The sequence below is a fragment of the Scyliorhinus torazame genome, chromosome 24 (assembly GCF_047496885.1).
Source record: "Scyliorhinus torazame isolate Kashiwa2021f chromosome 24, sScyTor2.1, whole genome shotgun sequence".
In the NCBI taxonomy this organism is placed as follows: Eukaryota; Metazoa; Chordata; class Chondrichthyes; order Carcharhiniformes; family Scyliorhinidae; genus Scyliorhinus; species Scyliorhinus torazame.
Window position 1 is genome coordinate 41,060,523 of NC_092730.1, and position 26,871 is coordinate 41,087,393.

At 44.0% G+C, this 26,871-nt stretch overlaps 3 non-coding genes across 3 annotated transcripts; 2 read left to right on the forward strand and 1 right to left on the reverse strand.

Annotated features, from left to right (window-relative positions):
- The first annotated feature begins 2,266 nt into the window (after positions 1 to 2,266).
- trnas-cga (transfer RNA serine (anticodon CGA)) lies at positions 2,267 to 2,347 on the forward strand. Its single transcript has one exon. It is a non-coding gene; the product is annotated as a tRNA-Ser (tRNA).
- A 6,238-nt stretch (positions 2,348 to 8,585) lies between these two features.
- trnar-ucu (transfer RNA arginine (anticodon UCU)) lies at positions 8,586 to 8,677 on the reverse strand. The gene is given in 2 exon segments: positions 8,586 to 8,621; positions 8,641 to 8,677. It is a non-coding gene; the product is annotated as a tRNA-Arg (tRNA).
- Positions 8,678 to 25,859: 17,182 nt separating this feature from the next.
- Positions 25,860 to 25,941, forward strand: trnas-cga (transfer RNA serine (anticodon CGA)). Its single transcript has one exon. It is a non-coding gene; the product is annotated as a tRNA-Ser (tRNA).
- The last annotated feature ends 930 nt before the right edge of the window (positions 25,942 to 26,871 follow it).

Sequence of the window (26,871 nt, forward strand, 5' to 3'; positions counted from 1 at the left end):
TTGTGGTACGATGAGACTATTCCTGGTTGAAAGGTAAACTGTCCAGAAAGTGCCTTCATATGAAATGAAAAATGAAAATCGCTTATTGTCACGAGTAGGCTTCAATGAAGTTACTGTGAAAAGCCCTTAGTCGCCACATTCCGGCGCCTGTTCGGGGAGGCTGGTACGGGAATTGAACCGTGCTGCTGGCCTGCCATAAAAGCCAGCGATTTAGCCCAGTGAGCTCGGATTCGTCCATGACAAGACTGAAGAACGATCACTCGTCTATCCAATCGGTGAGGTTTGCTTCAGCGTGAGACAATATTACCAGGGTGAGAACCAGGTTAATTAGATTCAGATCACACGGTTACAATAGAACTGAATCAGGAAAACCCCGCCTTCACAGCCTTGCCACTCGCCTGAGGTATCGTGATCCTGAGGTTAAATCACCATCAGTCAGATCTCACCGTCAACGGGGAAAGCAGCCTATGGTTATCAGGGACTAAAGCAACTTAATTTATTTTGGAACTGGATCAATGTATGATGTTTCCAGGATGTGACTTCCCTGAGACTAATCAAATGATTGGCAGCAGGAAAATTAACGCCCATTGAGGAGTTACTGGTACCTGAGGCTTAGTTGGAGTATTGGTTTTAAAGGTTAATCATGAAATCTAGAGATGAAAAGCCGGGAAAGTGGGCACGAGGATTATCATGAAATCATTAAAATGTAAAAGGTGTCCATTCGGCCCATCGGCTCTGCACCGAACTCTGAAAGAGTCCCTATGGCCCAACCACATCCCTGTAACGCACTACCCAACTTTATAAACACAAAGGGGCAATTTAGCATGGGCATTCCACCTAACCCACACACATTTGGAAGTGCGAGGAAATCGCAGCACCCGGAGGAAACCCATAGACACAGAAAAAAAGTGCAAACTCCACACAGTCAGTGACCAAAGGCTGGAATTGAACCCGGATCGCGGGCGCTGTGAGGTAGCCACTGTGACAACGTGCCACCATACCAGATCATAGCACGTCGTATAAATCATGATCTCATTGAAATACAGAGCACATTCGATAGGCTGAATGGTCTACTTCTGCTCCTCCGTCTTATATCCTGATATTGTGTAAATGTGTTCCGGTTCTTGTGTAAAACTCTTGTTAAAACAACACAGACACCGCATGTCGATTGCATCTGATTATCTGGCGCAGAGAAGGCGATTGTGGAATACATGTCGTACCCATCAAACTCTGCTACTCACCTGACTGAGATTTGTTCTGTATCTGTAAATCACAGGTAGTATTCGCGAGTGGAGGGAACACTGCACCTCAGTCTCTGGAACAGGTTGTGAGAGCAGGATTCCTTCATTATGTGTCAATGTCTGGTACTGTATGTGAGGGTGGGTTTCAGTCTCTATCAGACATTGGTACTGAATGTCAGTGTCAAAATCTTTCTGTATCTGTCAATCGCAAGTACCGTTTGGGAAAAGTGAGATTAATCCGTAACATCATCACGGCTGTGACAGACAGAGAAAGACACACAGAAATGCAGGTAGGGACTATCAGGACACACACACAATGCCACACAGAAAAGGTGCCGAGATGGTGAAACTGTTTTTTTCGGAAAATGTGTTTTCTGCTGCACACAGAGAGGCCCTGTTTGTAAATGTATACCCTGCTGTGTAACTGAGCTCTCTGCTGAGTAACTGTGCTCTCTGCTGTGTAACTGAGCTCTCTGCTGTGTAACTGAGCTCTCTGCTGTGAAACTGTGCTCTCTGCTGTGTAACTGAGCTCTCTGCTGTGTAACTGAGCTCTCTGCTGAGTAACTGTGCTCTCTGCTGTGTAACTGAGCTCTCTGCTGTGTAACTGTTCTCTCTGTTGGAACCGTGACTCTGCCGGTGACAGATCTTCAGTGTGGTTGTGCTAATCATTCCCTGTTGTGTAAATGTGTTCCCAGTTGTGGAAATATGGTCCGTCTGAAGCAGAACCTTTCTGCGCCATTACTGAGACGAAATTTCAACTCCAGATTTATCAAATCTTGTCACGAAAGGTGAGTTCAGGCCTCTGGATTCCCAGTCCAGCGACATAATCTTGTGTTCCTGTTATCAAAACAGTTCGTTCTTCTTAACATTCTCAATACTGTGAAGGTTCATCTAATGGTTTTTTCCCCACGCAGTTTCAATCCCTACTCAAAGAAAGACTGGGACACCGTTCATCGCATTACTGCAATCCCGCGTGTCTGATTTTACAATGCTTTCTATAGAACGAATTGGCTGCACAGCTGTCAGCTGCGATGGCCGAGTGGTTAAGGCGTTGGACTCGAAATCCAATAGAATTCCCCGCGTAGGTTCGAACCCTACTCGCAGCTAGTAACGGCCATGTTGGAGTCATTTGTTCGAAAAATGCAGTTTTGTGTCATCATTCAATGTATTCTGATGAAATGTCATTGCATTAGAATCTTCTTGTGCCCTGAAGCTGTTTTTCTTATTCTGCTTTCGCTCTGAATTTTCTTATTTGTCAGGACAAGATCATCACCTCAGTAACGTTCATATTAACTTCATCAGGAACCAGAATTGTGAAAATGCCTGATCACAAAGCAATGTGAAATTTATTTTTGTCACATCTTTTGCCAGAATTCATCATATGTCAGAATTTTTAATGTCTCTCATTGTGAAACTGACCAGCCGAACTGAAAGTTCTAAATAAAGCAGCGCAACAAATTGAAGGCTGGTTAACAGCCGGGAAGGCAGCAATGCTCCCCATATACCGTCACTGCCGACTTACCATGGCCCAACTATTGTTTATCTTCACTTTGCATTTGCTTGAGAGACTGTTTTTAATCATTCTTACAATGTTTATGCTATTTCACTCCAATTTTAAAATGTTCCTGAAAGTGTCAGGAACCATCCAGGAGATGGCACCAGCCCACAATACATTTATTTATGCAATTTATTTCTGATGTTCTGTGTGTAATAACAATCGCTTATTGTCACAAGTATGCTTCAATGAACTTACTGTGAAAAGCCACATTCCGGCGCCTGTTTCGGCAGGCCGTACGGTACCATTACATAGGACTCTGACTCCGGCCTGAGACCTCAACTTGTCCTTGTGTCCCGATGCTGCCGTTTGTAACCTGCTTTGTAACCATCACTTTGATGAATTAGTCATCATTTTGTAAGTAACTTAGGTGTTAATTTCACCAGGTACCAGGTGTGTCCATAACACAGTTTGTAAACTGAAATGTACTTGTCTCATTTTTCTGGCCCGGATAACCCAGCTGTTTACTATTGTTTCTAACTGAGAACTCATGTGTTCAAAAAACATTTGTACTGAAAAAGAATGAAGCTGGATTTTAAGAAAGAAGCGCACGAATGAAGATTATTTTGTGTATTGTATTTGAGGAGTGTCCAAATTTCAAATGCTCATGAATGAAAGTGTCTTTGCCGAACGCCTCCCGTTCAGCCAGGAGATGGCACCAGTGCACAATAAATGTATTTTTGCAGTTTATTTCCAATGTTAGGAATCATTACATAGGGCTCTTACTCTGGCCTGAGAGCTTACCTTGTCTCTGTGTCCTGAGGCTGCCATCTTCACCCTGTTTAAGCAATCATGGAATACTTCTTGTGCAGAAGGAGGACATTCGGCCCATCGAGTCTGCACTGATCATCCGAAGGAGCACCCAACCTACGGCCCATACCCACGTAAACGTTTGGACTCTAAGGGCTAATTTAACATGGCCAATCCACCTAAACTGGACATCTTTGGACAGTGGAGGAAACTCACGCAGACACGGGAAGAACGTGCAAGACTGTAACCCAAGGCTGGAATTGACCCCGGGTCCCTGAGTGTTAACCACGGTGACACCCAAAAGCCGACTCTGGTGGGATTTGAATCTACCGCCTCATGGCCACGAATTGCATGTTTTTGTATTAGTCGTCATAATGTAAGCCATGATGTGGTGATGCCGGTGTTGGACTTGGGTGGGCTCAGTAAGAAGTCTTACAGAACCAGGTTTAAGTCCAACAGGTTTCTTTCGATTCACCTGAGGAAGGAGCTGCGCTCCAAAAGCTAGTGATTCGAAAGAAACCTGTTGGACTTTAACCTAGTGTTGTAAGACTTCTTATCACAATGCAAATACATCAGTTGCTGATCTCATCAGGCTCCAGGAGTGTCCGTAAACTGAATGTTGCTTGTGTCATTTTACTGACGCGATTAACCCAACTTTTCACTCTTGTCTCTGTTTACGATTTGCTATTGTTTACTAATATTACTTACATTTATTATTACTGTTATTATTATTTACATTGTGTATTTATGCATGGCTTATGTTTTACATGTATGAACCGATCTGTCTGGACTGTATGTAGAACAATACTTCTCACTGTACCTCGGTCCACGTATTATGGGCCAGGGTTTAGAGAACCCCAAAGTATATCACGGAGTTCACCTGACCCACAACTTTAAATACATTTTGGTTATGGGGAGCACAAGGGCCCATTTTACAGGTGTGATGCAACAGAGATCTAAAGTATGTTTAAAACAAAAGTATTTTTATTACATGAATCCAGTTAACATTTTATAAACACACAGTAAACAGTATATCAACTACAAATCCTGACCACTCCCCAAAAGATACAGGACTCTATAGACAACCCTTGATAACTTTCCAAACACCATCTGGCCTTTGGTTGCGAAATCCAACCAACTGTCCTGGCTTGAAACAATTCACACCTCTTTAACCTGGGGTTACCCCTCTCTCTGGCTCTGTAAAGACTTAATTACCTGCAAATTCTCGCATTTAAAGTCCTGCATCTTTGACTTTGTCTATATAAATGTTTCTGGAACCTACCTCTCCATTCAGCTGGGGAAGGAGCAGCGCTCCGAGAGCTAGTGATTTGAAACAAACCTGTTGGACTTTAATTTGGTGTTGTAAGACTTCTTACTGTATGTGAGAAGGGATAGAATCTCCGTGGAAAAAGACCATTGGATTTGGAGTCCAACCCTTGAACTGTTCGAAAATCTCAGCTCCCTAAACGCACTGTTCGACTGATTAAATTGTTGGTGTAACAATATCAGTTACAGATATTCCAGAAATTCATGTTTTTTTAAAAAACATTGCGGTCAGTTGGGCGCAGTTGGTGAAGAAGTGCAGTATTGACTGCGGTGCATTATCTAACCAATCAGAAAAGGTACCAGCTTACACCTGACTAAAGTTAACCAGCTCCGATGCCTTTCAATTCCAGATTTATTAAATCAGTGAATTTAACTGTCACCAGAGGCCGTGTTGGGATTTATTCTCTGTCCCAAAGATTAGTTCGGGCCACTGGTTTCCCAATCCAGTGTCATAACCTTTCACCCCAGTTAACAAAAACCGTCCATTCAGCTCATTACTAAACATCTTCCTGAGGAGATTAGAATTCCCGCCACAGAATCTTATTGAACCGATTGACACAAAACATTTTGTTCTGGATGGAGCTTCGATTGTTTATCCAGATCAAACAGAAATTGTGGATTCCTTAGGATCTAAGCAGAGTACCAAGATGAGAGACAATTGAATGAACAAAATAGCAAGAAAATAGATTCTGAGACAAGTCGGGAAATGTTTAGACGGAAACGCGGAACTTTGAGCTGAGGAAGGAAAACCAGCAATGTGATTTCTGTATGAAACGGCCGCGGCAGGACTCGAACCTGCAGTTTTCTGATATCGTCACTAGATTCACCTTATCCGTTAGGCCACGCAGCCACCTGCTGCGCTGAGATAACTGATGTTAACATCATGTGATAAAATACTGTGACTTGACGTGTTTCATTTCTGTGTTTTGATGATCCGCTGATTCCCAGATTCCATAAAATACAAGGGAAAGCTCCAGCTGCCGGACATGGTCATTTTCGACGTCGAAAACTCCTTTCACCCTGTGAGCCGTGAAAATTCATGGAGCAACAGCCACAAACTCGGCTGCTTCCGGACATGTGTCACATCCTCTGCCTGCTCCACAATCACATACAGTCAGTGATCCTCACCAAGTGAACCAACACAAACTTCCCTCAATAAAAACTGCAGAGAAACAAAGGGTGCGTCATTGCACCAATTCACTTTTCCATTTTGCTCACTTCAATATTGTACCTGTCACCCAGCAACTTCCCCACAGGCCTGGAGAAAATCAAAGGAAGGACAGGAAATTGTTCACACTCCAACCATCTTCATTGGAAAGATAAACTCGATCTTCAGTCATTGAGCTCTAGGCTGTAGGTAATGTTTGTGTGGGTGCTGACTCAGAAACGTAGCCCAGGTCACTGCAGTTATGGATTTGATATCATTTGCGCTGGGAGTTTCTGATAGTGCGTCGTGTGTCAGGATGGCCGAGCGGGTCTAAGGCCAGTTCGCAGTTCAGGTCGCAGTCTCCTCTGGAGGCGAGGATTGAAATCCCACCCCTGACATTGACTGTTCCTCCGCGAGGGTCATCCAACCCCGCGGGATCTCTCACCTGGAAACACAAGGGGAGCAGATCCAGAGAAACAGCGACCACCTGCAAGTTCCACTCCGAGACACACACCATCCTGGGAAATATATCACCCTTTCTGTGGCTGGCTCACAATCCTGGAACTCGCTCCCTAACAGCACTGTGTGTGTACATACACCACATGGACTTGCAGCGGCTCAAGAATCACGTCACCGCCAAATTCTTAAGGGTAATTAATTTTGGACAATAATTGTTGACGGATTCAGCGACACTCACATCCCGTCAAATATTTTTTAAAATATTTTGGAAACCGAGTCCCCTGAACTCAGCTCAGAAAGTTCACAAATCACAAAGCAAATTACTTCAAATGTTGATCATCATAAATAATAAACACAGGAAATGCTGGAAATGCTCAGAATTAAACAGCATCTGTGGGGAGAAAACGAGAAGTAGCGTTCCAGCTCTGTGATTGGATCATTTCCTTCTCTCTCAATGTGAAATCCTGGACTCAGCTGATAAACAGCAAGATGCCAATCACCAGTCATCAGTATCAGAAACAATGAACCTTTAGGATAGCGAGGCCGAGCGGTCTGAGGAGATGGGTTTAGGTTTCAGTCTCTTCGAGGATGCGGGTGGAAATCCAACCGCTGCCAACATTTGTAGGAAAAGCGGCTAAGGTGGGAAATGGAAATAAAAGTGAACGATGTTGCAAAGCACTTGCTCTTATCCCAAAAGATCTTTCCGTTACTGACATTGTTGTGTCCTGTGTAAGTCGAGCTGAACTGATTTGGTGCCGCTTGTTCTCACCTTGCAGCCCGTCAGTCTCCGTATTCCAGGGACCATTTATGACATCATCAAAAAGGCCCTCCCATGCTCTCCCCATTCACCAGACTGAAGGGACAATCCACTCTGCGACCGCTGCTCCACCGCCAATATCCGCTCACTTTCTATCTGCACCTTTCTTTGCAAGTGCAGGAGATGCAACTTCTGCCTTTTTACCCCCTCCCTCCTCATTATCCAAGGGCCCAAAACACTCATCCCAAGTGAACCAGTGAGACACTTGTGCTTTTCAGTTTAATCTCCTGTATCATAGATTATCATCGAATTTACAGTGCAGAAGGAGGCCATTCGCCCCCATCGGTATTTGCTGCCACATTTTGGTCTCATCTACTTCAACAGGTCAGATAACAGACTGTGACCGCTTTGATAAATCTCTGTTCAATCCACAATCATGACTTTGAGTTTCCTGCCACTTGTCATTTCAATTCTCCACCTCTCCCACTCTGACCTTTCTGTCGTTGGTCATCCGTGTTCCAATGGCGATTAACGGAAACTCGAGTAAAACCACCTCAACATTTAAGTAGCCACCCACAGAATTCCGTCCTCAACATCGAGCTCAGTAATTTTAGATTATGTTTTGTTTGGTGTGTTTCTTGCCCGTCCCTTTTTTTTTGCTTCTAATTGCATTCATTCATTTTGCACTTGGACGGCGGAGAGACAGCTGGAGATTTTTCAAGAATGAATTGTAGAGCTCAAGGCTCAGACAGCTGAAGACGCGGCCGCCATTGATGGAACAATGAAAAGTGCAAATGAGCAAGAGGACAGGGATGGATTCAGAAAGAGAAAGGGAAATGTCTGGGAATGGAACCGGAACTCCAGTCTGGTAAGTGAGAAATCTCCCCCTGAACCGCTAATGTTCACACGGCCGCTCATTCCATGTGTCCAGTCGGAAACGTGCCTGAAGGAACATGCAGTCTGACAGAGCGCCTGTGATAATCCTCCACTGTCTGATCTAAAGCTGCAACATGAGCTGTTCATCACAGCTGTGATGAACGTGTTGGTGTTAGCATTCAGTGGTGTCGATTCACATCATCCTTGTTTGGAGCTGCCTGTGAGGAACAAACTGCCCGCTGATATATCTGCCCGGTTTGCAATCTGTCTGAGGAGGGAACAGACTGACTCTGGTCAGCAGCTTGCAAAGATTTTATTTTTGTCCAGAATGGGATTTCTTCTGTGACGTTGTTCTGATGGGAAAGGGGAGAGTGACTGGAGTCGCCTTTCAGAAGGAAGTTCGGGGCGGCAGTTTCACTCACCTGGGGACATTGATAAACCTGTTGCTGATTTATTCAAACCTTGCCTAAAAACCGACTCTGGTGGGACTCGAACCCACAACCTTTGAATGTCTCATCACGACAGCGACTAGAAGTCCAACGCGCTATCCGTTGCGCCACAGAGCCACACCTGCAGCGCTTTCCCATCCCCATATGAGGATTTCTGTAGTTTTCCAACAGGCAGTTCAAAAGTTCAGTAATTCGCACAGTGACGACATTTCAAAACTACTTCATTGTCTGGGAATGTTTTGGGCAGCCCTGTGGTTGTGAAAAGCGCTACAGAAATTCTAGTAAAACTCCGAAAGGACACAGCCAGGTTGGTGCAAAGGGAGGACATGTAGCAGACAAGGAATGAGGCGATTTATTTTTGTAGGAATAACAGAAGTAAACAATATAAAATAAAGTGTCTATTTACAAAAAAGAGTGCAGGAACAGCGGGACATGTGTCCAAATCATTGAAGGTGACAGGGCAGGCTGTAAGAGTCGTTTATAAATCAAACAGTGTCATGACTTTATTAATAGCGGCACAGAGTACAAGATGACAGAGGGGTCATCTCTCCCTTTTCAGCTCCTGACTGCAGAGGCTTTTCTTGTGAAACCGTTTATTGGAAAACCTCTTTCCCTGGAGGGAGGCGGGAGTTTGGAACTGTTGGAAGTGTTTAGATGGGCATTTGCGATTCCAGGGTACACGAAGCGATGATCCAAGTGCTGGGAAATGGGATGAGAATGGTTCGGTGGTTGTTTCTGACCGGCACAGATGCGATGGGCTGAAGGGCCATTTCTCTGCTGTCTGATTCGATGACTTTATGAATGAAATGCAACATGTGTTTGCAGCTGTCTCTGTTTATATCCTGTTGTATTCACAGGAACAAACAAACTGGGCTGGCCGTTGAGCACCTCGAGACTGTTCTGCCCTACATTTAGATTGAGTAAGGGCTCCGTGTATTTTAACTCCAGCTCCCTGACTGGATTTCAGAAACCCTCCACAAACGGCAGTCTTATTGAATAATACAGATCCCAGAGATGGATAATCAGCGATAATCACAGCCAGAGAGACCTGCAATAACCCTCAGAGCAGGAAAGACAACTCATTGTCCTTTGGCCCAACAGCAAAATACTGCGGATGCCGCAAATCTGAAACAAAGACAGAAAATGCTGCAAATATTCAGCTGACACGGCAGCTTCTGTGGAGAGAGGAACAGGTCGTTCCAATGAAGGGTCAGGATCTGAAATGTTAACTATTTCTCTTGTCAGTGATACCACAGATTCGTAAAATATTTCAAGCATTCCGGTTTGTTCAGCTAAACATCCTCACACTCTGTAGCTTAGATCAATCCCAGCAGGGTGTCACTGCGTTTGACTTGATCTGTGTGATTGAACACTTGCTCCATAAAGTCACAGAGTCATAGATGTTTACAGCATGGAAATAGGTCCTTCGGCCCAGCTTGTCCATGTTGCCCAGTTTCTATCACCAAGTTATTCCCACTTGCCCACATTTGATCCATGTCCCTCTATATTCACCCTGCCCAGGTAAATTTGATTTGATAAAATTAGCATTTGATAAGGTTCCCCATGGTAGGCTTATGCAGAAAGTAAGGAGGCATGGGATAGTGGCAAATTTGGCCAGTTGGATAACGAACTGGCTAACTGATAGAAGTCAGAGAGTGCTGGTGGATGGCAAATATTCCGCCTGGATCCCAGTTACCAGTGGCGTACTGCTGGGTCCTCTGCTGTTTGTGATTTTCATTCATGACTTGGATGAGGGAGTTGAAGGGTGGGTCAGTAAATTTGCAGACGATACGAAGATTGGTGGAGTTGTGGATAGTGAGGAGGGCTGTTGTCGGCTGCAAAGAGACATAGATAGAATGCAGAGCTGGGCTGAGAAGTGGCAGATGGAGTTTAACCCTGAAAAGTGTGAGGTTGTCCATTTTGGAAGGACAAATATGAATGCGGAATACAGGGTTAACGGTAGAGGTCTTGGCAATGTGGAGGAGCAGAGAGATCTTGGGGTCTATGTTTATACATCTTTGAAAGTTGCCACTCAAGTGGATAGAGCTGTGAAGAAGGCCTATGGTGTGCTCGCGTTCATTAACAGAGGGATTGAATTTAAGAGCCGTGAGGTGATGATGCAGCTGTACAAAACTTTGGTAAGGCCACATTTGGAGTACTGTGTACAGTTCTGGTCGCCTCATTTTAGGAATCATGTGGAAGCTTTGGAAAAGGTGCAAAGAAGATTTACCAGGATGTTGCCTGGAATGGAGAGTAGGTCTTACGAGGAAAGGTTGAGGGTGCTAGGCCTTTTCTCAAAGCACCTTGTGTGTGTCTGTGTGTTTCCAGAGAGCTGCAAGTTTGAAAAGAGATTGGGAGTGTCTTCGTTTGCAGGGAGCTGGATCTCTGGCATAAAAGACCATCTCTGGATCATTTGGGTGATTTAAACTGATAATTATAAAACCTTTAACCTGATGTGATTCTGTTTAAAGGTGTTAAGTCTCTTCGAAGTTTGAAGGAACATTTTAAGGAATTATTTACTGTTGCAATATTTTCTGAGTTATCTTTGAAGTAAGGGGTGTTAAGAGATCCTATGTTTATTTAAGATGTGAAGTTGAGTTCATGGAATAAACAGTGTTTTGTGTTTAAAAGCCCACGTGTCCATAATTGTATAATAACAATACACCTAGGGAAAAAGCCGTGTGCTAGGAAAAGCAACAAATCCATTAAAGGGAGAGGTTGGTTGAACTCCATGATACATTTTGGGGTTCTGAAAACGCCTCACCCATAGAAATTGGGGGCTCATCCGGGATAAAAGTCTATCTATTGGATTGGCTTTTGTGAACTTAAAGACAGTGAAGGATTGTTGCTTTTCCGGTGTGGTATTTTAGTTTACGTGGGGAGAGTGTTGTGAACAATGTCTCTTTCAGAGGCTCAGAAGTTTTTGGGGGTGGAGAATGTCACACGTAGTACTTTACGGGCAGAAACGAAAAGCAGACTGTTAGATTTGGCAAGAACATTGCAGTTAACCTTACCTGACAAAATGCGAAAAGATGAAGTAATTATGGCGGTGGTTAAGCATTTAAAGTTGCATGCGATAGAGTTTGACTCATTGGAAATGGCAAAAATTCAGTTGCAAATTAAACAAATGGAACATGAGAAAGAATTAAAGCGGCTTGAATACGAGAGGGAGAGAGAGGAAAAAGAAAGAGAAAGAGAGAGAGAGGAAAAAGAAAAGGAGAGAGCAGAAAGGAGAAAAGAAAGAATAGTCCTAGCAGAAAAAAAGAAAAAGAAAGGGAAACACAGATTAGGGAAAAAGATAAAGAGAGCGAGTTTGAACTTCAGAAAATGGCCATGAAACATGACAATCAGTTAAAATTGGCAGACGTAAAGGGAAATACAGTTGGATGATAGTGATGAGGATAGTGAGCAAGCGCGTCCTAGTCGAAGGCTTGGTGGGAATCTATTTAAATATGTCCAAGCATTGCCACGGTTTGACGATAAGGAAGTGGAAGCCTTTTTCATTTCATTTCAGAAGGTAGCTAAACAAATGAAATGGCCACAGGACTTGTGGGTGTTACAGATTCAAACAAAGCTGGTAGGTAGAGCTAGTGAAGTGTTTGCATCACGACCGGAGGTGGTATCTGGAACGTATGAGTAGGTGAAGAAACCCATCTTAAGTGCATCTGAGCGAGTGCCTGAAGCTTACAGACTAAGGTTTAGACATTTAAGGAAATAATTTGGTCAAACATACATGGAGTTGGAAAGGCTCAAACAGAGTAATTTTGATAGGTGGATAAGGGCTTTGAAAATAGACCAAACGTATGAAGTTCTCAGAAAATTATACTTTTGGAGGAGTTTAAAAATTCATTTCCTGATGTAGTGTGAACTCATAGAATCATAGAAGTGTACAGCATGGAAACAGGCCCTTCGGCCCAACCAGTCCATGCCGCCCAGTTTTTACCATTAAGCTAGTCCCAGTTGCCCGCACTTGGCCCATAACCCTCTATACCCATCTTACCCATGTAACTATCAAAATGCTTTTTAAAAGACACAATTGTACCCGCCTCTACTACTACCTCTGGCAGCCCATTCCAGACATTCACTACCCTCTGAGTGAAGAAATTGCCCCTCTGGGCCCTTCTGAATCTCTCCCCTCTCTCCTTAAACCTATGCCCTCTAGTTTTAGACTCCCCTACCTTTGGGAAAAGATGTTGACTATCTACCTTATCTATGCCCCTCATTATTTTATATACCACTATAAGATCACCCCTAAGCCTCCTACGCTCCAGGGAAAAAAGTCCCAGTCTATCCAGCCTCTCCTTATAACTCAAACCATCAAGTCCCGGCAACATCCTAGTAAATCTTTTCTGCACTCTTTCTAGTTTAATAATATCCTTTCTATAATAGGGTGACCAGAACTGCACACAGTATTCCAAGTGTGGCCGTACCAATGTCTTGTACAACTTCAACAAGGCGTCCCAACTCCTGTATTCAATGTTCTGACCAATGAAACCAAGCATGCCGAATGCCTTCTTCACCACCCTGTCCACCTGCGACTCCGCCTTCAAGGAGCTATGAACCTGTACTCCTAGAGCTCTTTGTTCTCTAACTCTCCCCAACGCCATACCATTAACTGAGTAGGTCCTGGCCTGATTCGATCTGCCAAAAGGCCATTCGTCGGCCCACTGGCCTAATTGATCAAGATCCCGTTGCAATCCTAGATAACCTTCTTCACTATCCACTGTGCCACCAATCTTGGTGTCATCTGCAAACTTACTAACCATGCCTCCTAAATTCTCATCCAAATCATTAATATAAATCACAAATAACAGTGGACCCAGCACCGATCCCTGAGGCACACCACTGGACACAGGCCTCCAGTTTGAAAAACAACCGTCTACAACCACTCTCTGCCTTCTGTCGTCCAGCCAATTTTGAATCCAATTGGCAACCTCACCCTGGATCCCGTGAGCTTTAACCTTCTGCAACAACCTACCATGCGGTACCTTGTCAAAGGCTTTGCTAAAGTCCATGTAGACAACGTCTACTGCACTGCCCTCATCTACCTTCTTGGTCACCCCCTCAAAAAACTCAATCAAATTTGTGAGACATGATTTTCCACGCACAAAGCCATGCTGACTGCCCCGAATCAGTCCTTGCCTCTCTAAATGCTTGTAGATCCTGTCTCTCAGAATACCTTCTAGCAACTTACCTACCACAGACGTTAGGCTCTCCGGTCTGTAGTTCCCAGGCTTTTCCCTGCTGCCCTTCTTAAACAAGGGCACAACATTCGCCACTCTCCAATCTTCAGGCACCTCACCTGTGGCTGCCGATGATTCAAATATCTCTGTTAGGGGACCCGCAATTTCCTCCCTAGCCTCCCACAACATCCTGGGATACATTTCATCAGGTCCCGGGGATTTATCTACCTTAATGCGCTTTAAGACTTCCAGCACCTCCTCCTCTGTAATATGCACACTTCTCAAGACATCACTATTTATTTCCCTTAGTTTCCTAACATCCATGCCTTTCTCCACCGTGAATACCGATGAGAAATATTCATTCAGGATCTCACCCAACTCTTGTGGCTCTGCACATAGATGTCCTTGTTGATCCGGAAGAGGCCCTACTCTGTCCCTAGTTACTCTTTTCCCCTTTATGTATCTGTAGAATCTCTTTGGATTCGCCCTTGCATTATTTGCCAAAGCAATTTCATGTCCCCTTTTTGCCCTCCTGATTTCCCTCTTAACTCTATTTCGACAATCTCTATACTCTTCAAGGGATCCACTTGATCCCAGTTGCTTATGTACGTCATATGCCTCCTTCTTCTTTTTGACCAGAGTCTCAATATCTCGAGTCATCCAGGGTTCCCTACTTCTACCAGCCTTGCCCTTCACTCTAAAGGGAATGTGCGTACCCTGCACCCTGGTTAACACATTTTTAAAAGCCTCCCATTCACCAGCCGTCCCTTTGCCTGCCAACAGTCTCCCCCAATCTACCTCTGCAAGTTCCTGCCTGATACCATCAAAATTGGCCTTGCCCCAATTAAGAATTTTAACTCTTGGGCCAGACCTATCATTCTCCATAGCTATCTTAAAACTAATGGAGTTATGGTCACTTGTCACAAAGTGATCCCTCACTAGCACTTCTGTCACTTGCCCTTCCTTATTTCCCAAGACGAGGTCAAGTTTTGCCCCCTCTCTAGTCGGTCCATCCACATACTGAATGAGAAATTCCTCCTGAATACACTCAACGAATTTCCCTCCATCCAAGCCCCTAATGCTATGGCTGCCCCAGTCAATGTTGGGAAAGTTAAAGTCCCCTACTACTACCACCCTATTATTCTTGCAGCTATCTGTAATCGCCTTACATACTTGCTCCTCAATTTCCCGCTGACTATTTGGGGGCCTGTAGTACAGTCCTACCAAGGTGATCTCTCCATTCTTATTTTTCAGTTCCACCCATATAGACTCAGTGGGCGAACCCTCGGACATATCCCCTCTAAGTACTGCCGTGATGTTCTCCCTAATCAAAAACGCCACTCCCCCTCCTCTCTTACCTCCTGTTCTATCCTTTCTATAGCATCTGTACCCCGGAACATTGAGCTGCCAGTCCTGCCCCTCCCTTAGCCATGTTTCAGTCATAGCTATAATATCCCAGTCCCATGTGCCCATCCATGCCCTGAGTTCATTCGCTTTGCCCGTCAGGCCCCTTGCATTGAAATAAATGCAGTTTAATGTAAACTTTTCTTGCTCTCTGCCCTGCTTTCTCTGGTCATGCTTTACACACTCTCCCTTCCTGCCTTTTGTTTCTGTCCCCACTGACTTCCTAATTCGGTTCCCATCCCCCTGCCACATTAGTTTAAACCCTGCCCAACTGCACTAGCAAACACACCCCCGAGAACATTGGTTCCGGTCCCACCCAGATGCAGACCGTCCGATTTGTACAGGTCCCACCTCCCCCAGAACCGGTCCCAATGTCCCAGGAATTTGAAACCCTCCCTCTTGCACCATCTCTCAAGCCACGTATTCATCCTAGCTATCCTGTCATTCCTACTCTGACTATCACGTGGCACTGGTAGCAATCCTGAGATTACTACCTTTGAGGTCCTACTTTTTAGTTTAACTCCTAACTCCCTAAATTCAGCTTGTAGGACCTCATCCCGTTTTTTACCTATATCGTTGGTGCCTATATGCACCACGACAGCTGGCTGTTCACCCTCCCCCTCCAGAATGCCCTGCAGCCGCTCCGAGACATTCTTGACCCTTGCACCAGGGAGGCAACATACCAACCTGGATTCTCGTTTGCGTCCGCAGAAACGCCTGTCTATTCCACTTACAATTGAATCCCCTATCACTATAGCTCTGCCACTCTTTTTCCCGCCCTTCTGTGCAGCAGAGCCAGCCACGGTTCCATGAACCTGGCTGCTGCCACCTTCCCCTGGTGAGCCATCTCCCCCAACAGTTTCCAAAACGGTAAATCTGTTTTGGAGGGAGATGACCGTAGGGGATCCCTGCACTGCCTTCCTACTCTTCCCCTGTCTGTTGGTCACCCATTCCCTATCTGCCTCAGTAATTTTAATCTGCGGTGTGACCAACTCACTGAATGTGCTTTCCACAACTTCCTCAGCATCGCGGATGCTCCAAAGTGAGTCCATCCGCAGCTCCAGAGCCGTCAAGCGGTCTAACAGGAGCTGCAGTTGGACACACTTCTTGCAGATGAAGGAGTCAGGGACACCAGAAGGGTCCCTGACTTGCCACATCTCACAAGAGGAGCATGACACGGGTCTGAGCTCTCCTGCCATGACTTAAACCTGAAGTTAAATTTGAACTACACTACACAGCTAAGAGAAAGTCAAAGAGAGAGAAATCACTTACCAGTCACAAGCCAATCACTTACCTGCTGGCTGTGATGTAATTGCTCCAGAGACTCCCTCACAGGTCTGCTTCTCTGCACCTCCTTAAGATGAGCACCAAATTCCCTTAACTCGTTAATTAATTTACTTAATGAATTGGATTTTTTTTTTTTGAACCTCAACCCCAAACACCAAACTCCAAAAAAACACAGCCCTCACTCACCTCTTACCCGAACTCAGCCTTACCCAAACTCAGATACACTCTGTTTGCCTCCAGCACTCTGTTTCTATAGGCACTTCAGCCACACCCTTTGTATCCTTCCCGATTTAGTCAGCCAATAGGCCTGCTCCCGAAACTGATTTCCCGAAACTAACAGCTGACCTGCAAGGTAAGGAAGTTGTTAAGCAGTACTTACCAAATTCTCACTCGGTCTGTATCTCTCTCACTCAGGCTGTGTCTCCTTGACCAGCGCAATACTTACTAATGTGCGCTTTCTGTCTGTCTTTTATACAGACTTTAGGATGACTCACACTAAAACTTCAAAGAGAAGAATACAATGTGTACCTTTGTGCCCCTCAACAGGCCTCAGGTGACTGCCAGATAACTGCCTCTCAGCAATTAGGGTGGGGGCAGCTTCAGCCAATCAGACACTAATCTACACTGCACTTTTAACTGAAAAACAGCAAAATTAGATGAACCACTTACCTTTCCTGGTTACCTCACTGCACCAAATTACCAAATTCTCACTCGGTCTGTATCTCTCTCACTCAGGCTGTGTCTCCTTCACCTGCGTAATGCTTACTAATGTGCGCTTTCTATCTGACTTTTATACAGACTTTGGGATGACTCACACTAAAACTGTATCTCATGTGGAAGAACAGGGGGTTAAAACTGCGAGATTAGTAGCAGAAATGGCAGATGATTATGAATTAGTTCATAATTCAAAGATTGTTTTCCGACATCAGTTTCAGCCGATGAGGGATAGAAACTGGGGACATGAGAAATACTCAAGTGGTAAAGGTAAAGGTGATATGATGGGAGACAATAAAGGGAGTGTACCTCTGATTGAAAAAGATATCCAGGAGGGTGGAAAATAAATGAAAAGTTTCAAATGTTTTCACTGTAATAAACTAGGCCATGTAAAGTCACAGTGTTGGTGGTTGAAGACAAGCATTGAGAAGGGTGATGTGGTAAAACAGGATAAGACGGTGGGGTTTGTAAGAGTGGTAAAGGAAATCCCAAGGGACGCGAAGGAGCTGCAAACAATTGTACAGCCTGTTCAAGAAGCAATTGTTAAGAAGGTGCCAGATGTATTTAAAGCATTTACTTGTGTGGGTAAAATTTACTTATGTGTATCAAGAGGAGCAGGTGAAGAAGTCACAATGTTAAGAGATACAGTGGCTAGTCAATCTTTAATGGTAAGAGATGAGGAATTACGTAGTTTGGGAAGAATGTTGCCAGAAAAGGTGGTGATATGTGGAATTCAGGATGAAAGGAGTCGCGTTCCCTTGTATAAGGTGAGGTTGGAAAGTCCAGTGAAGAATGTTGAAGAGGTAGTAGGAGTAATAGATAAACTATCTTGTCCAGGAATACAGTTTATCTTGGGTAATGATGTAGCTGCATCGCAGGTGGGAGTGATGCCTACTGTGGTTGATAAGACAGTGGAAAATCAGTCAACTGAAGTGTTGAAGGACGAATATCCTGGGATTTGTCCGGATTTTGTAGTAACAAGGTCGCAAAGTTACAGGTTAAGGCAAGAGGAGAAATCAAAGAGTAAAGATGAAGTTGAAGTGCAATTATCACCAACAATGTTTGATCAGATGGTTGGAAAAGAACAGGAACAGGTGGAGGATGAGGCGGATATTTTTAGTTCAGGAAAATTGGCGGAGTTATAACAGAATGATGTAGAAATAAAACGGATATATCAGAAATCAGATACAGAAGAGGAATCTGAGAGTATACCAGTGTGTTATTACCGTAAAAATGATGTCCTGGTGAGAAAATGGAGACCTGTACATATGCAGGCAGCTGAAAAGTGGGCAGAAGATCATCAAGTAGTATTGCCGGTAGGGTATAGAAAGGAGGTGTTGCGAGTTGCACATGAGGTACCAGTGGGAGGTCATTTGGGAATAGGGAAAACACCAGCTAAAATACAGAATTTTTTTATTGGCCTGGACTACATTAAGATGTAGTTACATTTTGTAAATCATGTCGCACATGTCAAGTGATAGGGAACTCTCAAGCAGTGACAAAACCAGCGCCCTTAATACCCATTCCAGCATTTAAGGAACCTTTTACAAGGATCCTAATCCATTGTCTAGGACCTCTTCCTAAAACAAAAAGTGGGAATCAATATCTTTTGACTGTAATGGATGTGTCTACTAGGTTTCCAGAGGCCATTCCAGTACGTAATATTACAGCTAAAAGGATTGTGGAGGAGTTACTTCAATTCTTTACTAGATATAGATTACCACCAGAAATTCAATCCGATCAAGGAACTAATTTTACTTCAAAGTTATTCAAAGAAGTTATGGATAGCTTAGGAATAAAGCAATTTAAATCAACTGCGTCCCATCCAGAATCGCAGAGAGCGTCAGAAAGGTTGCAACAGACATTAACGCCAATGTTGAGGCCGTACTGTCAAGATTATCCAGAGGATTGGGATAAATGAATCCCATTCGTATTGTTTGCAATTAGGGATGCACCTAATGAGTCTACCAAATTTAGTCCTTTTGAACTAGTTTTTGGTCATGAGGTAAGAGGACCGCTTAAATTGATTAAGGAAAAATTGGTGGGTGCGAAATCGGAAGTTACACTATTGGATTACGTGTCAAATTTTAGGAAACGATTAAATAGAGCAGGTGAATTGGCTAGACAACATTTGAAAGTTGCACAAAATGGAATGAAACGGGTAGCGGACAAGAAATCCAAAGTTCGTAGTTTTGCCAGTGGGGATAAAGTTGTTACCAGTGGCAGGGGAGCCTTTAAAAGCTATGTTTTGTGGGCCGTATCAGATTGAAAGGAAATTAAATGAGGTGAATTAAGTGGTAAAAGCACCAGATAGAAGGAAGACTCACCGAGTGTGTCATGTGAATATGCTTAAAAGGTACTTTGAAAGGGAAGGAGAGAAAAATGAGATTTTAATGATTCTAACTCAAAGTGACGAACCAAATCCAGATGACTGTGAACTTCACATACCTCAAATTAAATTGGAAAATGAGGATGTTCTTAAAAATTGGTATGAATTGTTAAGTTACCTTCCAGAGGAAAAACGAACTGACCAGAAAGAGTTATTGAAATCACATGGGCAAGTTTGTAGTGATAAATTGGGTAGTATTAAAATGGCTATACATGATGTAGATGTAGGAAATGCTGTTCCTATCAAACAACATCCATATAGACTTCATCCGTTAAAATTGGCACAGGTTAACAAAGAGATTGAGAGTATGCTTAAAAATGGCATAATTGAAGTGGGTCGCAGCCAATGGAGCTCACCCATATTGATGGTACCTAAACCAGACGGTACCCAACGGTTGTATGTGGACTATAGAAAGGTGAATGCAGTTACAAGAACTGACTCTTATCCTATCCCACGTTTGAATGATTGCATTGAGAAAGTGGAACAATCTGCTTTTATTTCCAACTTCCAGATATGGAAAGAACATTTAAAACATCGTATGGAGTTCTTCGATCGACTTCAGGTGGCGGGGTTGGTAATGAAACTAGCCGAAAGTGAATTTGCAGGAGCCCGAATCACTTTCCTTGAGGAGTTTCTGATACCCTCAAGAGGAAGGGAAATAATGCGATTTCTTAGAATGAGTGGATTTAATCGAACTTTAGTGCAAACGTTTTGTGGCGTGATTACTCCACTGATGGAATTGCAGAAGAAACGTAAAAATATTCAATGGACTGCGGACTTTCAACAGGCATTTGACTGCCTGAAAGCTGTGATCACCAATGTTCCTGTATTGGAGAATTGCAAGGGACTCTGTGGTCAGATTGAACTAAAGTGTCTGATTCTAAAGAGAAATGCCGAGGAGTAGAGGAATGGATGGATCGTGCAGAGATTTTGTTCAAAGAGACTGTCAATCTAGAAGGATTTCGGTCGGAGGAAGAAGAACAAAGACAAATGGACTATATTCTTATACCTGTTTGCATGTGTTGTTATTTTTTTTAAACGAAAGTGTATATTTACTGTGTATATTTCTTAGTGAATGGTGCAAAAGTGAAAAATGAAACCATCTTGAAGTTGAAGGTTTTTTTTTGCTTGGGTGGAGGTATCATGGAAGAGTTCCTTTAAGACATGGATGTTTGAGCGATGTCCCTTTAAGAAAACAGTAATGCCAGAGAGTGGGTGGAGCTGGGCTTTAGGTCAGCCATTTTTCAAATTTTTGTTTCAGTTTAAAAAGCAGCTTGTGTGTGTCTGTGTGTTTCCAGAGAGCTGCAAGTTTGAAAAGAGCTTGGGAGTGCCTGTGTTAGCAGGGAGCTGGATCTCTGATATAAAAGACAATCTCTGGATCATTTGGGTGATTTAAACTGATAATTGTAAAGCCTTTAACCGGATGTGATTCTGTTTCAAGATGTTAAGTCTCTTGGAAGTTTGAAGGAACAGTTTAAGGAATTATTTACTGTTGCAATATTTTCTGAGTTATCTTTGAAGTAAGAGATCCAATGTTTATTTAAGATCTTCAGTTGAATTCATGGAATAAACAGTGTTTCGTGTTTAAAAACCCACGTGCCCATAATTGTAATCCCATATCTAGGGAAAAAGCCATGTGCTAGGAAAAGCAGCAAATCCATTAAAGGGAGAGATTGGTTGAACTCTCTGATACATTTTGGGGTTCGGAAAACGCCTCGCTCATAACAGTACCTAAAACAGCCTGTTTATAAATATCGGAAAGACCAAGGAACTGATCATCGACGCCATGAAGCGTTGCACAACACACACACCCGTCTACATCAATGGGTGCGAAGTGGAGATGGTCGATAGCTTTAAATCTCTGGGGGTCGCCATCACCAACAGTCTGTCCTGGTCCACTCACGTTGATGCAACAATCTAGAAAGCCCAACATCGTTTCTACCTCCTAAGGAAGGACAAGAAATTCGTCATGTCTGCTTCGACTCTCACAAACTTCTAAAGATGCGCCATAGAGAGCATCCTATCGGGCTGCATCATAGCTTGGTATGGCAACTGCTCGGTCCAACTTCGCAAGAAACTGCAATGTGGTGAACTCAGCCCAACCCATCACACAAGCATGCCACCCGCACAGTGATTCTGCCTACAGCTCCCGCTGCCGCAGGACAGCAGACAACATTATCAGAAACCCTCCCACCCAGGTTCTGACTTTTTACAGACGATTTCATCAGCCAGAAGTAACTGAAGTCTGAAGACCCGCACATCCAGACATAGGAACAGCTTCTTCCCCACAGCTACTAGGCTCCTCAACAACTCTCCCTCGGACTGATCTGTTCCCTGTAAGAACACTACTCACGACGCCCTATGCTGCTCTTGCTCATGGATTTACTTTGTTTGTCCACTTGTTCCGCACTGTGACCAATCACTGTTTGTCGATGTACCATTTGGCAATGCACTGTGCGATTATTCTTTTTTTGCCCACTCTGTATGTAATGTGTATGTTCCTTGGTAGCAGAAAAATACTTTTCACTGTACTTCAGCACATGTGACAGTAAGCCAAATCAAAGTGGTTCCTCTCTCACGACCCGATCAATTCATTCAATCAGAACAAGACTGAATTTTGAATTCTCGCTTTTCCAACACAGCTCGATGCAATCCGGCCTCACAACTTGGAATAGATTTGCACGTCAGTGATTGCAGATCCATCATCGAAACATGAGTCCCACTTCCGAGAAAACAACATATGAAAAATCGACGAGGATGGGATTCGAACGCCGTTACAGAGCGCAATGGACTAGCAGTACATCGCCTTCACCACTCGGCCACCTCAACCCACAAATGCATGCGTCGAAACGTCTTAATTCGTTTTGCATTCATGAACTGATGGACAATATCCGCCTCTTTGTCTTCAGCCCCGTGTTCAATGTTGGGAATGCAGTTTTTTTCAGTAAAATGAATTCCCATCACATTCAGGGACTTTTATGAATGGACTGATGTGAAACACTTCAATATCATGTCCAAGATATTTCCACACAGTGTGAAAGCCCCCCGCTGAAAGACTGGAATGAACCATCATTTGACAGCAAAAACAAACGCTCCCGGCTTCACCGAGGAATCCGTCGATCATCGGAACACACATTTCACGATGGACATTTTCTGATCATTCAGTTGCAGGTTTCTACACCTGCCTGGCTTCATTCCCCAGGAAATAGGGATTATATTCTTTCAGCGAGTCGTGAAAGTATACTTGGAACAGATTAATGATAAATTATTGTGGTACGATGAGACTATTCCTGGTTGAAAGGTAAACTGTCCAGAAAGTGCCTTCATATGAAATGAAAAATGAAAATCGCTTATTGTCACGAGTAGGCTTCAATGAAGTTACTGTGAAAATCCCTTAGTCGCCACATTCCGGCGCCTGTTCGGGGAGGCTGGCACGGGAATTGAACCGTGCTGCTGGCCTGCCTTAAAAGCCAGCGATTTAGCCCAGTGAGCTCGGATTCGTCCATGACAAGACTGAAGAACGATCACTCGTCTATCCAATCGGTGAGGTTTGCCTCAGCGTGAGACAATATTATCAGAGTGAGAACCAGGTTAATTAGATTCAGATCACACGGTTACAATAGAACTGAATCAGGAAAACCCCGCCTTCACAGCCTTGCCACTCGCCTGAGGTATCGTGATCCTCAGGTTAAATCACCATCAGTCAGATCTCACCGTCAACGGGGAAAGCAGCCTATGGTTATCAGGCACTAAAGCACCTTAATTTATTTTGGAACTGGATCAATGTATGATGTTTCCAGGATGTGACTTCCCTCAGACTAATCAAATGATTGGCAGCCGGAAGATTAACGCCCATTGAGGAGTTACTGGTACCTGAGGCTTGGTTGGAGTATTGGTTTTAAAGGTTAATCATGAAATCTAGAGATGAAAAGCCGGGAAAGTGGGCACGAGGATTATCATGAAATCATTAAAATGTAAAAGGTGTCCATTCGGCCCATCGGCTCTGCACCGAACTCTGAAAGATTCCCTATGCCCCAACCACATCCCTGTAACGCACTACCCAACTTTATAAACACAAAGGGGCAATTTAGCATGGGCATTCCACCTAACCCACACACATTTGGACGTGCGAGGAAATCGCAGCACCCGGAGGAAACCCATAGACACAGAGAAAAAGTGCAAACTCCACACAGTCAGTGACCAAAGGCTGGAATTGAATCCGGATCGCGGGCGCTGTGAGGTAGCCACTGTGACAACGTGCCACCGTATGAGGTCATAACACGTCATATATCAGATCAAGCATGATCTCATTGAAATACAGAGCACATTCGATAGGCTGAATGGTCTACTTCTGCTCCTCCGTCTTATACCCTGATATTGTGTAAATGTGTTCCGGTTCTTGTGTAAAACTCTTGTTAAAACAACACAGACACCGCATGTCGATTGCATCTGATTATCTGGCGCAGAGAAGGCGATTGTGGAATACATGTCGTACCCATCAAACTCTGCTACTCACCTGACTGAGATTTGTTCTGTATCTGTAAATCACAGGTAGTATTCGCGAGTGGAGGGAACACTGCACCTCAGTCTCTGGAACAGGTTGTGAGAGCAAGATTCCTTCATTATGTGTCAATGTCTGGTACTGTATGTGAGGGTGGGTTTCAGTCTCTATCAGACATTGGTACTGAATGTCAGTGTGAAAATCTTTCTGTATCTGTCAATCACAATTACCGTTTGGGAAAAGTGAGATTAATCCGTAACATCATCACGGCTGTGACAGACAGAGAAAGACACACAGAAATGCAGGTAGAGACCATCAGGACACACACACAATGCCACACAGAAAAGGTGCCGAGATGGTGAAACTGTTTTTTTCGGAAAATGTGTTTTCTGCTGCACACAGAGAGGCTGTTTGTAAATGTATACCCTGCTGTGTAACTGTGCTCTCTGCTGTGTAACTGAGCTCTCTGCTGTGTAACCGTGCTCTCTGCTGTGTAACCGTGCTCTCTGCTGTGTAACTGACCTCTCTGCTGTGTAACTGTGCTCTCTGCTGTGTAACTGTGCTCTCTGCTGTTTAACTGAGCTCTCTGCTGTGTAACTGTGCTCTCTGCTGTGTAACTGTGCTCTCTGCTGTGTAACTGACCTCTCTGCTGTGTAACTGAGCTCTCTGCGGTGTAACTGAGCTCTCTGCTGTGTAACTGGGCTCTCTGCTGTGTAACTGGGCTCTCTGCTGTGTAACTGTGCTCTCTGCTGTGTAACTGAGCTCTCTGCTGTGTAACTGACCTCTCTGCTGTGTAACTGAGCTCTCTGCTGTGTAACCGTGCTCTCTGCTGTGTAACTGTGCTCTCTGCTGTGTAACTGAGCTCTCTGTTGTGTAACTGGGCTCTCGGCTGTGTAACTGACCTCTCTGCTGTGTAACTGAGCTCTCTGCTGTGTAACTGAGCTCTCTGCTGTGTAACTGTGCTCTCTGCTGTGTAACTGACCTCTCTGCTGTGTAACTGAGCTCTCTGCTGTGTAACTGTGCTCTGTGTTATGTAACTGAGCTCTCTGCTATGTAACTGACCTCTCTGCTGTGTAACTGAGCTCTCTGCTGTGTAACTGAGCTCTCTGCTGTGTAACTGAGCTCTCTGCTGTGTAACTGTACACTGCTGTGTAACTGAGCTCTCTGCTGTGTAACTGACCTCTCTGCTGTGTAACTGAGCTCTCTGCTGTGTAACTGACCTCTCTGCTGTGTAACTGACCTCTCTGCTGTGTAACTGTGCTCTCTGCTGTGTAACTGTGCTCTCTGCTGTCCGCTGTGTAACTGAGCTCTCTGCTGTGTAACTGTACACTGCTGTGTAACTGATCTCTCTGCTGTGTAATTGTGCTCTCTGCTGTGTAACTGAGCTCTCTGCTGTGTAACTGTTCTCTCTGTTGGAACCGTGACTCTGCCGGTGACAGATCTTCAGTGTGGTTGTACTAATCATTCCCTGTTGTGTAAATGTGTTCCCAGTTGTGGAAACATGGTCCGTCTGAAGCAGAACCTTTCTGCGCCATTACTGAGACGAAATTTCAATTCCAGATTTATCAAATCTTGTCACGAAAGGTGAGTTCAGGCCTCTGGATTCCCAGTCCAGCGACATAATCTTGTGTTCCTGTTATCAAAACAGTTCGTTCTTCTTAACATTCTCAATACTGTGAAGGTTCATCTAATGGTTTTTTCCCCACGCAGTTTCAATCCCTACTCAAAGAAAGACTGGGACACCGTTCATCGCATTACTGCAATCCCGCGTGTCTGATTTTACAATGCTTTCTATAGAACGAATTGGCTGTATAGCTGTCAGCTGCGATGGCCGAGTGGTTAAGGCGTTGGACTCGAAATCCAATAGATTTCCTCCGCGTAGGTTCGAACCCTACTCGCAGCGAAATAACGGCCATGTTGGAGCCATTTGTTCGAAAAATGCAGTTCTGTGTCATCATTCAATGTATTCTGATGAAATGTCATTACATTAGAATCTTCTTGTGCCCTGAAGCTGTTTTTCTTATTCTGCTTTCGCTCTGAATTTTCTTATTTGTCAGGACAAGATCATCACCTCAGTAACGTTCATATTAACTTCATCAGGAACCAGAATTGTGAAAATGTCTGATCACAAAGCAATGTGAAATTTATTTTTGTCACATCTTTTGCCAGAATTCATCATATGTCAGAATTTTTAATGTCTCTCATTGTGAAACTGACCAGCCGAACTGAAAGTTCTAAATAAAGCAGCGCAACAAATTGAAGGCTGGTTAACAGCCGGGAAGGCAGCAATTCTCCCCATATACCGTCACTGCCGACTTACCATGGCCCAACTATTGTTTATCTTCACTTTGCATTTGCTTGAGAGACTGTTTTTAATCATTCTTACAATGTTTATGCTATTTCACTCCAATTTAAAAATGTTCCTGAAAGTGTCAGGAACCATCCAGGAGATGGCACCAGTCCACAATACATTTATTTATGCAATTTATTTCTGATGTTCTGTGTGTAATAACAATCGCTTATTGTCACAAGTAGGCTTCAATGAACTTACTGTGAAAAGCCACATTCCGGCGCCTGTTCAGGGAGGCCGTACGGTACCATTACATAGGACTCTTACTCCGGCCTGAGACCTCAACTTGTCCTTGTGTCCCGATGCTGCCGTTTGTAACCTGCTTTGTAACCATCACTTTTATGAATTAGTCATCATTTTGTAAGTAACTTAGGTGCTAATTTCACCAGGTACCAGGTGTGTCCATAACACAGTTTGTAAACTGAAATGTACTTGTCTCATTTTTCTGGCCCGGATAACCCAGCTGTTTACTATTGTTTCTAA